General features: G+C 37.7%; 1 protein-coding gene across 15 annotated transcripts in view; it reads left to right on the top strand.

The window, feature by feature from the left end:
• Positions 1-14,969, top strand: part of EYA4 (EYA transcriptional coactivator and phosphatase 4) — a 141,308-nt gene that overhangs the window by 76,212 nt on the left and 50,127 nt on the right. The gene's annotated exons all lie outside the window — the stretch shown is intronic.

Raw genomic sequence — 14,969 nt, 5'->3', positions numbered from 1 at the left:
ATAGCTATTTTAGATGTGCATCTTCCTTGTGGTTAGTAAACTGGTGGATAGTTTTCTTCAATATTTAGTGAGTGCCCTTGACTTGTCTTGCTTCTGTATAGAAGACTATTTCAGTGTTATGAAAGCTCAGAAGCTTTCGTTGTGAGGGGAGAGCTACAAAATAATATGACATTTCTCTAACATTGTCACTAAAACTCAGAAAAGTTAAATAATTCGAGGTTTGCCCCTCAAACCCATCCTTACCTATATCTTAACTATGTTCCTTAATTATTGCAGCAGGATCCTCTGGGGGTCACCTGCAGCATCCAAGGCCATTATTATATCTGTGCCTTGAGCTGCACTATGTACCATCTGAATTTCTTTGATTAGCTCATATCTGTTATTAATATGTATTTTCATTTAATTTTATTAGAAATGAAAAGGGACGAGATAGTTCAGTGTCCAAGTATGCTTTCAGCATAGTCAGTAGCAGTTTTGACCAGGACTTCTGTGGAAACCTGCTTTGCCCTTCAGTACGCACAACTTCTAAATGAAAAACTTATCTGCTGTGCTGCTGCTTTGGATTAAAATTTATTATAAAGGTCAAATTCCTTCTGACTATTTTGACACCATGGAGAATTCCAGCGTAGCATAACACTCATATACAAGTGTGTAGTTTTAAGTGTCGTGATTGCCCAAACGAGACTGTTGTATCTCAAGCCTTTAAAATCCATGAATTCCAGTCTGATGTAATTTCATCAAAGTGTGATGAAAACAAACTGCAACAAACCTGAGGACCCTGAATGCAATGCACTGTTACTATCTCTGCACATCAGGAAATTTTTTACAAGCTGTAGTTAAATTCTTCTTGTTCTGAGGAGCAAGATACTTTTTTTTTCTCCTGAACGTGCAAGAGAAGCCATGTTACAAATAGTTAATCTGGTAGTTTCATTTTTTGAAGTGTGTTTTCAAACAGAAACACTTTTCATTTTGAGCTTTGCAGCCTCAGTTGGAGGTTATATCAGACAGAGTTGAAATTAGTGTTCCAAACCTGAGCATATGCAGTGCTGTGTATATAGCCTGAAGTGGGATTTTTTGGTTGCAATGTGACTTTTGTTCTTAGAGGGGAATCTCTGGCAGACCTTGGGCTGGAGCAGCACTAGAGGGCTCTGTGTGGCACATCACACTTCAGGGCCTGGAGCAAGGTAATTCTTCTCTAAACAAGGCTTAAGTGAAAACACTGCACATAAAATGAAACATCAGCATAAAAATGAATGCTGGAGACACACAGCCTTACAGAATAGCTCCTGGCTTGGGACCTAAGGCCAATATCATTCATTTATTTAGCTAGCTTTATAGTCTGTTAGTTTTGGATTTGAAACTATTACAATAAATGCAGATGGAAAGTGTTTTTACAGTAGGGAAGTAATTAAATTGGGTGTGGGAACTTTGTCAGGAGAATTCTTGGAGTGACATGTGTGTATCAGCAGATTCTTTGTCTTGCTTGGCTTGGGTTTGTCTTTTAGAAAGAAGCAGTCAAACTGCAGATGTAACTACTAAATTTTTAAGGGATATACTAACCTGTGCAGCATGTTAAAAAATGCTTTCCAGAAGTGACCAGCTATACATGCAATAAAAATCAACCTTCCCAGCATTTATTTAGGGAAGGTGCTTCTTATCTTAACAGACAAGTAAATTGCACAGAGGGAGAGGGATCTGTAGTTAAGAATTGAAGTTGTGGTGAATAGGTGAGCTGTAAACACAAAAGGAAACATATGACTCTTCAATGTCACTGACAGATATTTTGATTCACAAACAACTTTGCCTTACAAATTCTGTCATAATTTCTTGGGAATTTTTTATCAAATCCCTATGAAGGGGGTCTGAATACTTCCTTTTATACCTAGGTGGTGGCATTATACCTTACAGTGGTGGTGTTGTGGCTGTATCAATATTATGCCATTCTTTCTTCATAATTCTGTAGTAAAAGTCAAATTCACCCTGCAACCCTGGATAGTTATCCAGTCATGCAAAAGGCTTCCTGGGGATGTTGGTGTGTGATACAGAGGCAGTGAATACTTGGGACTTGCCAACTGTTCCACCACAAGTCTGGATCAGGCAAGAGCAGCATGATGGACAATTCTGACATGCTGGTCCTGTATCAAATTCACTAGCAAGGTTAGGGAGAGAAGTTCCTGTCTTCAGAGCCTACAGACATACATTGCTCTTAATTTTCTTATATGACAGGTAACTTTAAAATGGTATCAATCCTGAGCATGCTGAACAGCTCCTTCATGAAATTCAGTGTCATACATGAATTGCTGAAGTCTAGTGCAGTGCTTGAAAGTTAACTTGTTTGCAATTGTCAACAACCTTCCTTTTTACTTAAGCCATAAAAAAGCCATTTTAATTCTAATAAGGAATAATTTTGTTGCCCTGAAACCTGTAAGCTACACTTAAAACTTCATACCATATGACCTGTGGAAATGCTAGAATATGTGTTATTCTGAAGTGTGGTAAAATGCTAAATATGAAGTCTGAGACATCTGCTCACGCTCAGCAACAGCATATTCTATTTGGCCACACATCCCACAGCAGCATCTTTCTTTGACATAGCAGTCTGCTTGATGAATGCATCTCTCCTACCCCCAAATCCTCCTTCTCATACCACCAGGCCTGCCAGAGATTCCACTGTGAGACCAAAATCATGTCAGGAATTGAGGCATGAGAGTAAGTATTGGTTTTTCTGGGCTATAAAATTAAATAGGAAGGAGAGAAATGAAATGAAGGAGTGGAAGTCATTGCAAATGGAAATTCAGCAGGGTCTTCTATTGCGTCCTCAAAGTTCACTGATTATAGGAAAAAAAATAATGGTTTTTTACCATCTGGAGGATGGAAGACTACAGCACAATGAAGAGATTTTTCTGACAGTTTAAACACAGTTTCTTTTTCTCCTGGAAGGGTAAAGGAAAATGGCTGAATATTTCACATACTTTCCTTCTTTAAGCTATGATATTTATGTTGTGATGAAGCTATCTATAGGAAGAAACGGAAAACTTGAAGGTTTTGATGAGTAGTTTTGTAAGTTAGGGATAAAAGTTAGCTGACAAATCAACTTAGGAATACTTAGGATACATAGTGTCAAAAAGACATTACTTGTGTTTTGTAAATTACTTGTAAATTTTTAATTAAAATTTATGTAAATTACTTGTAAATTTTGTAATTACTTGTAAATTTTTACATTGTATATTTGCAGGAGGTTGATGGATTTTTGTACTAGTAAGTTAAAATTAAGCCCCGTAGAGCAAGAAGCCCTCCACTTTATTGCTTCATTTTTACTACTAAGCCTGTGGATCCAATATTTCTAGTAGTATCCATTCCTCCTGACTTTTCCTTTGCACACTTAAAACAAAAATATCTAAAAGAAAAGTAAAAGGAAATTAAGCCAGTCTTAAGTAAATCCTCTCATTTAAAACTTTATCAGATGATGTAAGAAACGTGTAAATCAGGGGCATTACAGTTACTGCATTGATGCCTGTTAGATGGGGTTTGTCCCTACGTGTTACCAAACTACAAATTCACCAGTGATGATCACTGGTGAATACTGAATCATATGCAGAGATCAAGTTGCCAGATAAAGCAGTTATCCAAAAAAGTGCACAGGGATTTTTTATGTGTTTAAAAAGGCCTCCAATATTTCAGTTCAGTATGGGGTTCAGTGAGGTAGCTAGCATAGATTGCAGCTGTTCATCAGATGATTGCTGCTCTGTTTTTCAACACCCACACTTCTATGTGCGCCACAAAGTAAGATTTAAAAGATATGAATTCCTGTTTCTGTTTCATTTTAAAAGTCTTTCTTAAAACTTTTGAATGAGAAGTAGGCTTTCACATTTTCTCTCTGGTCTCATTTTGATACCTACTCATGATTTTTAATTGATCAGGATACAGAGTTCACATACATATCCAGAGACATTTATTGTCATTAATGCATTCACCAGTAAATAGATGGTATTGAATGTCAGTTAGAGCTATCACAGTTTTCCCATTCACTTCTCTTGACCTAAGTTTGTTTCCTCTGCAGTTTTGGGCTCACTGTTGTGAATGCAATATTCACTATGATCACTGGATCTGAGCTATGGTAATGCTGCATGTGTGCATTACCAAACAGTGCTTCCATGACCATTCATACACTTTAAAACCCATAAAAATAAAAGTAACATGTATCTTCTGTATCTTATTCCAAACAACCAGATCATCATGTTTCATTCTCATTGGTTTCAACTAATATACATCTGAGATTTCTTCCACCAACTAATTCCCTCAACAAGACCTTAACAGTCTTATCTCAGGATGATCACAGTCAGGCATTAGCTGGCCCATATTTATCAGGTCTAACACTGTAACTCCTGAGCCAAAATCCAAACTTTACAGGCACCTTCTGTGATGAAGCTTTCATGCCTTTTCCATGACTTTGAAAGCAGCTGACCATCTGCATGTGCGTTCCTAGTAGAGTGGGATCAGCAGTACCTTCCTGTTCATTTGCAGTTGAAGAGATGAACAGCATTATTGTTACATAGTAAAGAGGAGCTTGCAATTGAGCTACTGAGCAAGAAAAACCAGCAATAGCTATGGAAATTGTGATTAAAGTTTCAGCAATTATAATACAAAAAATGAATAGTATTCGTTGTGCAGTGAAAATGAGCAAACCAGTCTACCTGGCTTTCTTATGTGTTGTTTAAACACATTAGACTCCCTAATTTTCTTCTCATCCATGTCTTAGAAGCTTTTTTAGAAGGTAAGGGTTTGTTGTCTTGTGAACCATATGTAGCTTATCTTGACCAGAGGATAATGCTTTTCTGAGTCAGAAGTGTAGCTCCACTGTATCCCATCTTGAATAATCTGTAGATCATTATGATGTGATAAATGGCCTTCATTTGAGGAAATTAGTTATTGATAGGACTCTGATTTAGACTTTGTAGTTGAGATTCCTCTCCTCCTGAAGTAGACATGTAAGGTATGCACTTTTGAAATGCCATTTTTTCAGCTTCTTTCTATTGACACCTTACTGTATCCCTCTTCCCCTGGGAAATCATGCATGCAGACTCCACCAGCAATCACCTGCTGTTCTGCTGATTTATTGTAAGACCAGCTAGATACACTATTTGACCAAAGGCAATGAAAGCATTTCTTTTAATTTTACAGATTAAGCATTTCTGCATAACTGGTCAATTCCAGAAGGGAATAGCTGCAAAAATAAGTTTAATCTTTTGCCAGGAAAAAAGACTTTTTGACTGGCTTCTGGTATTTCTTAGAGTTGGAGCAGGCTATAAGGAGAAACAGCAAAACAAATTTTCTATGAAAAGACAGAATAATTAAATTGAAAGATTGTCACAAGTAATTTTGGGGACTGGAAGAAAAACTAGTCAACAAGAGACATGGTATATGCCAGAGTATAACATTCATGTCAATGAGGCCACTACATGGCTTCATTGACATGAATGTTATACACTTGTTGACTAGTTACAAGCACTTCACCTAAGAGAAATGTTTGGTGGGATCAAGCCCAAACTACTCAGTCAAGACAGTGACTGACAAAAAACATACAACCATTTTCCAATTTTAAAATAATTTCATTGTGGAATAAGATTTCTCATAAAGACTACATTCTGGGACACACAGACTTAGCTTGCAGAGAATGTTTTATACAAATCTGGTACTTATTAAAGTTTTGTGCACTCAGTCTGCATGCCACTTAGGCAGTTGGAATCAATCAAAGTGTTTGGGAGATGATTCTTCACATACGTGTAGCTGAGTGATGCACAGCAACCATGACAATTTCACTATAGTTTCTGCAAGGAGTCGTGCCTTGCTATGTGAGTTTTATTTTCAGGCATGTAGTTTTCAGGCAATGTAAGTCTCTCCTATTTTTTTAGATCAGTCGGTGTGGTGTCTCTCTGCTTTCTGAGCGCTGATGTTCTCATTCTTTAAACTTAAAAATTCAGTCTTCTGATTACCCAAGGCCAATTGAAGCTGGTCACTGTCTGCCCGTCAGGTGTTGTTGGCTCTGGATCAAGCCCCTGAAGAGTTCTAAAAATGTATATGATATGTTTACAGAAATTACAACAATCTATTTAGAGTGCAAATACGTGGTAACTGGTGACATCACAGGGAAGTATTTTAATGGTTTATATTAACAGATCCCCGTGGCTTATAACAATAAAAGTAATGTATTTTTTTATATTTCATGTCTGTTAAAAATTCCTGGGATATTTTGTTAATATTGGGCATAGCATATTTTCTGTGATATTAATAATAATTTATCCCTGTGATCCCAAGCCAGATCATGTCACTGTTAAGATTTCCATTAACCTGAATCAGTGATGGGTCAGACTTTGGAATGAATGAGAGCAACAAAACCTAAGAGATTTTTTTTGTCTGGTTGTTTGTGTTTGTTTTAGGGGTTTTGTTTGTTTTGTGGGTTTTATTTGTTTGTTTGTTTGTTTTATCACCACATTGAAAAGTGGGCAAACAAGATTCTAACGGAAGTGTTACTGGAACTAATCTGGAGATTTTGGAGATCAAAGTGCTTTGTGATTTTTGAGTTTGCTAAAGAGAGCAGGATTTCTGGATTAATTAATGTATCCATGAAACTTTTATAATTGTTGAATCTGCAGGAATATCTTAGGGTAAAGACTGGTTTTGAGTGAAAGAAGATAACCTAGGATTACACCTACAAATGTTCTTGCTTGATCCAGTAGTCTCTTAGAGCCTTATCCTAAAATTTTAACTGGATTTTGAGCCATAACATAAGAGTGTTTGTTCTTCTTACGTGTGCAGCACATGTAATAACAATGAGAAGGAGCTCTGTTTCTTTCTCCTGTGGTCTATTTTTTGCTCTGTCATATCACATTACAGCAGTACACAGGAGAACTAATTCAGACTCTGTTCCAACTTCTTTGACCTCTTGTATACTCTAAATATATTTTACCATTGGTGGGCCTGAATAGTAAAAGTATTTGATTCCACCTACTTTGCACTTCAAATATAGCTGACAAAATTCTGAAAAGAATGTATACAATAAAAAGAAAATGGCCATTGAGATCCAAATCTCCTGTTCTGAGATTGGTTTGCTTTTTACATGAATCACAGTTTTTCTCAAATATTTTTAAGTGTAATTTCTTGGCTAGATGTTTCACATTTTAAATGTCATCAGTCAGTCCCACGTACTCAGTAAACAGTTAACTAACACCACTCAGTTATTATGCTGTGCTAATATTTAACATACCAGAACTCACCTCTTTACCATCCTACCAGGCCCTGATCAGTCATTAGAGAAAAAATAAGTAGGAAATAAAAATAGAAGTGTCATGGTTTATGCCCAGCCAGCAACAAAGCACCACGCAACTTCACCCTCCACACATCCACCCCAGTGGAATGGGAGAAGAATCAAAAGTAAAACTTGTAGCTTGAGATAAAACTGTGTAATAATTGAAGGAAAGTAAAATATCTAATAATAGTAAAAAATTTAAAATAATAATAATAATAATAATAATAATAATAATAATAATAATAATAATAATGGGGGAAAAGTACAAACAAATTATGCACAAATGATCCTCACTGTTTGCTGACTAATGGCAGACCCCGTCCCAGAACCCAGATAATCCCCACTTCTGGGTAATTCCTCCAGTTCATAAGATGGACATGGTGTTCCATGGTGTGGAATATCCCTTTGGCCCATTCAGGTCACCTGTCCCAGCTATGCCCCTCCCAGCCTTTTGTGCATATCTCCTTACTGGCAGAGCATGAGACACAAAAGAAAAAGGTCCCTGACTTAGGATAAACACGACTTACCAAAACCAAAACATTCTCATGCTGAATCCAAAACAGCACTGCAACAGCTACTGAGAAGAAATTAACTCTATCACAGCTAAGAACAAGAATGAACAAAAAAAGAAATCCAGATAAAAAGCGACCACATGTAAATAAGGTGATTGAGGCCACATGTAAATAAGGTTTCCTTTTTTTTTCCTACCATCTGCATCTTCCACACATTACACAAATGCATGTTAAGCCTGCTGTAATATTTTAGGCTTTGCCTCCCCTCCTTATGTTAAGACAGCCTTATCAGAGAGCAGTTCTGTACCTCAGCTCCCTCCATACTCAGCTTAGTCTGAGCACCAGTCATGTTGTTCTCCTCTGGGAACAGAAGTCAGAGGACCCAGATGACAAAGAGGGAAAGAGGCTCCTCCGTAAGCAGCATCTGGCTCTTTGGCAGATTTGTCAAGCACTTCTGCTAATGGGTTTGGATTTGCCCAGGGGTCTTTTATGTGGTTACATTGCAGATGGTCTGTCTGTTCTATCTTCTCCTTTTGAACACTTTTATTAAAAAAAAAACCCAAACTGATAAGGTTCTTTATAGGTCTCACAAGATGCCTGTGCAGACTCCTTTCTGTTAATCATTGCAAAGCTTTCCATATATCCAAATGTGTGTCTTGAGTTTTTTTGGCAATTCTGGACTTAGTTCTCCAGTTTAGCTGCCAAGTGATATAATTTACTGTGATCTAAGTTCGTATTATTGTCAAATTTCTTTGGGAATTTCTTAATGTCATTTGTAGAGCAGAAGTAACTTTACCTCCTCTTAAAATCATAAAATATACTTGCCTTCCACTAGCCATCCACCTTTGAAAACATAAGTTTAAATCTGGTTTTGGTTAAATGTGAAAATTAGCATGATGGTCTCAATCTAATTCACAGGGGATTTGTGTCTGCCATTTAAGAGAGGCCCAGGACTGAAGTAACAAGTCTGTGGGAAGGTATGTTTGGCAGAGCTATGGAGAAACGCATATGCAGTGCCCAAATAAATAAAGCAATTCCACGGATCAACTTTTTAACAGAATTATTTATTGTGTGGTGCGAGTGCAGAAGAGGGCAGAGAGGGAGGACATCCTGTTTGGTGAATTCCGTTTAAGTTCTGTTTCAATTTACAACTAAATCTCTGTCACTTTAATTTTTAGGGGTTTTGGGATTTTATTTGCTTTTCAGTGTAGAAGTAATTGGCAGGTGACTAGACATAAGATCATGTTTTATTCCTATGTTATTTCAGGCTTATGTCTTATTTTCCTTCTAATTATGTAGATTAAATTAAATAGAAAATAAACCCCTGTGCTCTCAAAGATGTAGTGCTTTTCATGACTTTCTCAAAATAGTACCAGAGAAGCACTTTCATCCCTCTTAGCATTTCATTATTATACCATGTTTCCCAACAGCAATATTTTAACGTTTGCTGAGAAACAAGAATAAATGTATTATAAAAAGCAGTCATGTTATTATGAACATCTTGCACTCTGCCCTGTCTCACAAACCAGGTTCTTGGGGAACCATGGGGAACCTGTGTTAAATGCAGGAAAGTTACAATCTTGCATCCAAAGTATGGGTGTGGGTGGACATAACCAACAGCACTGCAGGGCTTGTTTCCTTTACCTTGTTTTTCCCTCAGTACTTGGACAGAGGTGGATACCTAATGATTTTAAAAAGCTAAGCATGATGTCAGAAGTCTTGGTGAGTCCAACCATTTGGTGTAAGCCATGTTTTGAACAGAGGGAGCTCTAAAGGAGGGTAACCAGCAGAGAGGCTGGTTCCCAGGGCTGCTGTGCGTGTGCTGGGGCAGTGAGGGCTGCAGTGGTGGCTCTGCCAGTGCCCCACTCCTGTGGCTCTGGCCAGGCAGGCAGGTATGCCCTGGCCTGGAGGCTGGCTTATCAGCATGCAGGCTGAGCTGGAAATGGAGGTGTTACAGATTTGCAGCTGCTACCTGCCCCTTCTTGTGACCCAAGGGGAAAATTCAGGGGAGGGGAACTGTGCCCCAGAGTTCTCAGTGACACGTATTTATTAACTCTTAGAAAAATCGCCTGCTTCACCCGAAATGAAAAAGGTGTGTATGCTTTAAGTTTCAAATTATAAAAGAACTTGGGGAAATCAAACAGCAAAGCAAAATGAAGTGTAGTCATTTTATATCAGTTGTAAAGAACAATCAGCATTGGTGCATTTATCAGAGCATTATTCTCTCTCTTGCTCAGGATAATGGAATTTGTTTTGAGTGTAATTAGTTATGCAAAGTTCTTTTAGGTTCTTCCAGGCAATAAGGTCATCCTGGGCAAAATTACAAAGGTTGTGTGTGCAGCGCACCTAGTGTACCTTGCCATGCAGAATGGCTGTGCCCAGCTACTCCTTACAGTGGTCAGATGCTGAGGCAGTTAAGGCATCAGGCAGTCAGCAAGTTGCATATATTTGTTTTATATTCTAAACCAAACTCATTGTTGGGACTGCAATTAGAGGACAGAAATAATTGCTTTTGACACAAACTGTTTTGGAGCCAAACATAATGTGCTCCACATGAGGTAAACTACAGAATATTTGTCTTGGGAGCCAAGATTCAGATCAGGTTTAACTTATAAGGGGAACTTCTCTGTTAAAAGTGAGATGTGTTAATGTTTCCCACGTTAAGACTGCTTGCCAGTAATTCTCTGTATATTGTATTTACCAAGAGAAGTTTCAGAATGTTTGCATTAAAATATGAATAGAGCATGAAAACGACAAGTTTTTGGCAACTCCTGTATTCTGCCTAGTCTGTCATCATAACTCATCCTTTCTGGAAGCTGATGAAGTTCTTGCAAGGCCCCTGTACTGGTGGCTAAAGAAATTACATTGAAGTGAGGTATGATCACTCTTCATACAGCACACCTGAAAGAAGTTTTTTTGCTTTGGACATTCCCTGATGAAGAAGAACCATGTTTGAAATATAACAGACATCTCAATTTAGGGTGAGTCAGACACAACCCACCCGTTGCTCTTTTTTTTTATGAAAATATGAGTTCACACTTACATCATGCTGTCCAGGCTCCACTGAAGCCAACAGCAAAATTCCCAGCCCTTCATCTCTGATTTCCCAATTTTATATTTGCTTAAATATTGTCTGACATGAATACAGTTGACATTATTATATTTAAATTCATAATATTATGACTGCAATAAGCAGTGTCATTTTGAAGGCTGTGTTTTACAAAGGACAGATTAACAACAGACTAGTAATTGGCAGAGCTGATCATCTCCACATTCCTCTGTATATATGAGAAACAGTCTGTTGCTCAAATCAGACTCAAAACCACCAAAGAAGGATTTTGTGAGATCCTTAAGTCACTGAGTTTGTTACCTGTTCCTTATGTCCACCTGCCAGAGATGTGGAAGGGAGTCTGAAATTTCCAGCAGATTTTTCAGATGTGACTCTGAGCAGTTGTTATACAGAAATAGTGGCACAGGGGGGAAGGCCACAGGCTTGCTGTTTGCATTCCAGCCATCTCCACAGAAGTGTTTGTTACTTGTTTATGACACAGCACATCATGTTGTCAGAACCACAGCATTTGCAAGGGCCTGTCACATCTGGAAGTGATCAGAAGCTGTTGGGTGAACTAATCTTTGAAAATGTGGCCCTGTGATCCAAAGACTTGCATTTAGATCTTATGTATCTGTAAACTGGTAGTTTATATTTCATGTAAGTTGGATAGTTGACAGCTCCCCATGGAACTGTGCTGTCATTATCACTTTTGATTTACTTAAATACTTGCATAAGGACTTCAAAACCTACTTTAGTGTTTCGCTTTGTTTTGTTTGTTTGGGGTGGGTTTTTTTGTTTGTTTGTCTTTTGGTTTTGTTAAGTAGCAGGTGCCTATGTATCTTAATGTATTTTCTGTTCACATGCCCAGGCTTGGGATGGGCTGGTCTCTACGTGGATTCAAAGAATTGACCACCCAGCCCCTGGTTCTGCTATTCCTTCAGTCCCTGGTCTTTGACACTTACTAGTTTAGATGTTCTATCTCTGGCTCCTGGAGTGGTTTTCTCCAACCAGCTGCCTTTTCCTTTCACCACATTGCCTCTGTCCAGATACTTCCTCCAGTGATTGGAGTGTAAACCCTTAGCTAAAATTTCATCCCATCAAAACTGTGACTGTCACATTGGGATAGCCCAGAAAAATCTGAAAGGCTGGGATCCAGCTGGCCAGAAGGTATTATTCTGCATAGCTTTACCTTATGTATATATGTACATTAGTGTATTATATCAGAATGGAACTGTTTCTCATATAAAACTATTATTTGCTTTCATCAACTCAAACCAATTTTAAACTTCAGAGTGGAGAGATGATGTGGAATAGGAATATATGGAAATAAAAGCTCCTCCTGTTACTTTTTCAGTGTCAGCCTACCTATTTCCCTACTCTGAATCTGTGTTTTGTAATTGAACAATTTACTGAGCATAGACCATGTGAGGTGGAAGTTTATGCTGAGGTAAATAATTTAGTAAGTTCCACTCTCCCTGATTTGTCTTGATTTTTATTTATTTATTTTAAACCTTGTTGGCTTTGGACAAGTCAATTTCATGTCCAACAGGAGAATCCAGAAATGGCTCCTAGGTATTCTATGTTCTATCCAAAACTGTGGAAATCCAAATTAATTTTGCATTATCTTTTAATTGTGACAGGGAAATGACATTCATTCCAAATAAAAGTCAGAAAGCAGTGAAAAATTATTGTAATGTGAATTTGTGGCCGACTGAACTGCATTAGAATAGACAGTTTTCTGCGGTTTTCTGGAAACTACATTAAATGACATTAAACTGAAATAAAATGTCTGTCAATCAGAAACAAGGGGAGCCATGCAGTTACTGGCTTTTAAGCAAATAATAGTTTTCAGCAATTATGTAGCACAACAATCCAAGCTGTCTAAATTAATTGGTGTGTTTAATCACCATAGGAGCAAAGCTAAGCTTCTCACTTTCAGGCACAAGAAGAAAATACCAGTTTTTCTTTTCCGACTAAAATAAGCTTGAATTTTTAAGCAATTTTCTTTCACAGTATTTAGTCATATCTTCCCACTAGAGTCAGAAAGAGCAAATACACATATCCTTTTCAGTAAAAAAAATAATATCAGCTTATTACTAAAGCAATACCTGTATACTAGATTAACAAAGTCTTCAACCTTTGGCAGTTGTTCCTGTGGTGAGAAAAGAGAGAAGCATAGATTTAATAAAGACAAAAAATATCTGACACCTAATTGTTAGGAAGCACAGTGAAGCTCAAGGTGGCACAGGGTCAAAAAAGGCAGGGTGATAGCAAAAGCTTAACTGGGGAAGTGGGAATGGGGGATGGGGAAGATGCTGCAGTGCTGTTAAAAGAAATGTCTTTTTCTTTACCTGTGAATGGTGTAAGGGGGAAAGCGACAATGCCAGCCTTTGTCATCAAACCTGCTCACCCATTTTCTCAGCTGAGCCCTCTGCATCAAGTGCATCCCAGGCACTGACACTGTCTGCCTGTCAGACAGCTCCTGTAATGGAATACTGTCTGCAGGAGGGTTTTTTCTCTTGGTATTAGGTTTGAATGGCCAGGCAAAGAACAATAGGCAGGAAAGCAAAACTGAGATACAATCACAAGTTGTGCCCTTGTATACCCCAAAGAATTACCTAAGGAGTCCCATCCTCTGTAAGACAAGCAGTTTATCTGAGATCGAAAAAGCTCTTAAACAAAATCAGGCACTTTTGAATTTTCCTCAAATTATTGTTCCTCTCCACAGTGCAGTTATTGCAATATCTGGGTGTGGGTTCTTTTCCTGTGAGCTTGAACTTGTGTGCTGGGAAGCTGCATGGTGATATTCAAACTTGTAATTAGGAGTCCATAGAGAGTCTAGTACTTTATACTGGTCTAGCTCCTACTTTATACTTACAGTTTTGCGAAGCTCAACCTTGTGATATTTTTATTTTTTTATTACCTATGTGGTATTCCTTAACATGGTAGAAAAACTTGGATGTTTTAATTCTTTGTTTCACTAAGGTTCCCTTTATTTGATACTCTCTGTCTGACACTGGTTGTAGATTGATGGAAGTATTTTTATTCTTGGAATATGAATTCCTCTTCTATTATTTTTTAATATGAATGTTGACACTGTACTTCCAAACACATAAGAAACAGAAATTATACAGCTGTAATTCACCTCCTATCCCCAAATGATTGCAGAAAGGTAAGCACTTGTTTTCTGTATTGCTAAAAATAAAAGTAATTAAATAAAACTCTGAGGAGCATTTGCTGGCTTTATCAATATAACATGACATTATTTTACTGCTTCTTAGCACTGTATTGCTTTACAAGTTAAGAAAGGAGGCCTCAAGGAGAACAAGAAGGAGGTCTTGCTAGTGTCCAGTACTATTATTTGTTTTTAAATCTGGCAGGTTTTCAGCACTTGTGTGTTGGAGGAGCAGCTTTTGGGATATTGTGCCTAGAATAGCAAAAATTCTGCTATTTTGGCCATCTACTAAGCTTAAGATCTATAGGTGGGCTTGATGAGCCAGGGAAAACAAGAGGGGTAGTTGTCTCAATGGAATAGGTTTATTTCATTGGTTGTGCTCTTCCTTCCTTACCTTTTACAGTGACAAAAAAAAAGAACAATACTGCCATAAACAGTGTAAAAGCACTTGGAAAAGAAAATATGAACTTTTATTTTGGGGTTGATGAAATGATTGGAAATATTACTCACTTGAGGAGATTTTTTTGGCTGCATGTTTTGTTGCACTATTGGTGGAGATCTTCTGTGGGAAGGTGTTGGGAAGTTTTTTGTTGTGTATACACTTAAACACGTGTTTTTGTGTATATTGAGCACCAAAGAATTGTTATAAGGTTGGATGTATCTGTGTGTCAGTGTACATGAATTTGTATATTCTCTGGAAACCTGTCCATCATCCAGAATCTCTCTTCTCCCTCTTTCTTATTGCCTACTGTAGCCTCTGAAGGGTTGGTGTAACTTCTTTTTAATTGCATTATTTACAGTACTGTTAGGTGCAAATTAACATGAAAAATATCAGGTTTAACTATGAATGCAATTTAAAAAAAAACAACAAACCAAACACAAAAAAAACAAGCAAACAAATCCAAAAACCAAACCCCAAAACAG

Source organism: Camarhynchus parvulus, chromosome 3 (genome assembly GCF_901933205.1).
Source record: "Camarhynchus parvulus chromosome 3, STF_HiC, whole genome shotgun sequence".
NCBI classification, from domain to species: domain Eukaryota; kingdom Metazoa; phylum Chordata; class Aves; order Passeriformes; family Thraupidae; genus Camarhynchus; species Camarhynchus parvulus.
The sequence above is the reverse complement of the archived record's forward strand: the minus strand, read 5'-3'. Positions and strand labels throughout refer to the sequence as shown.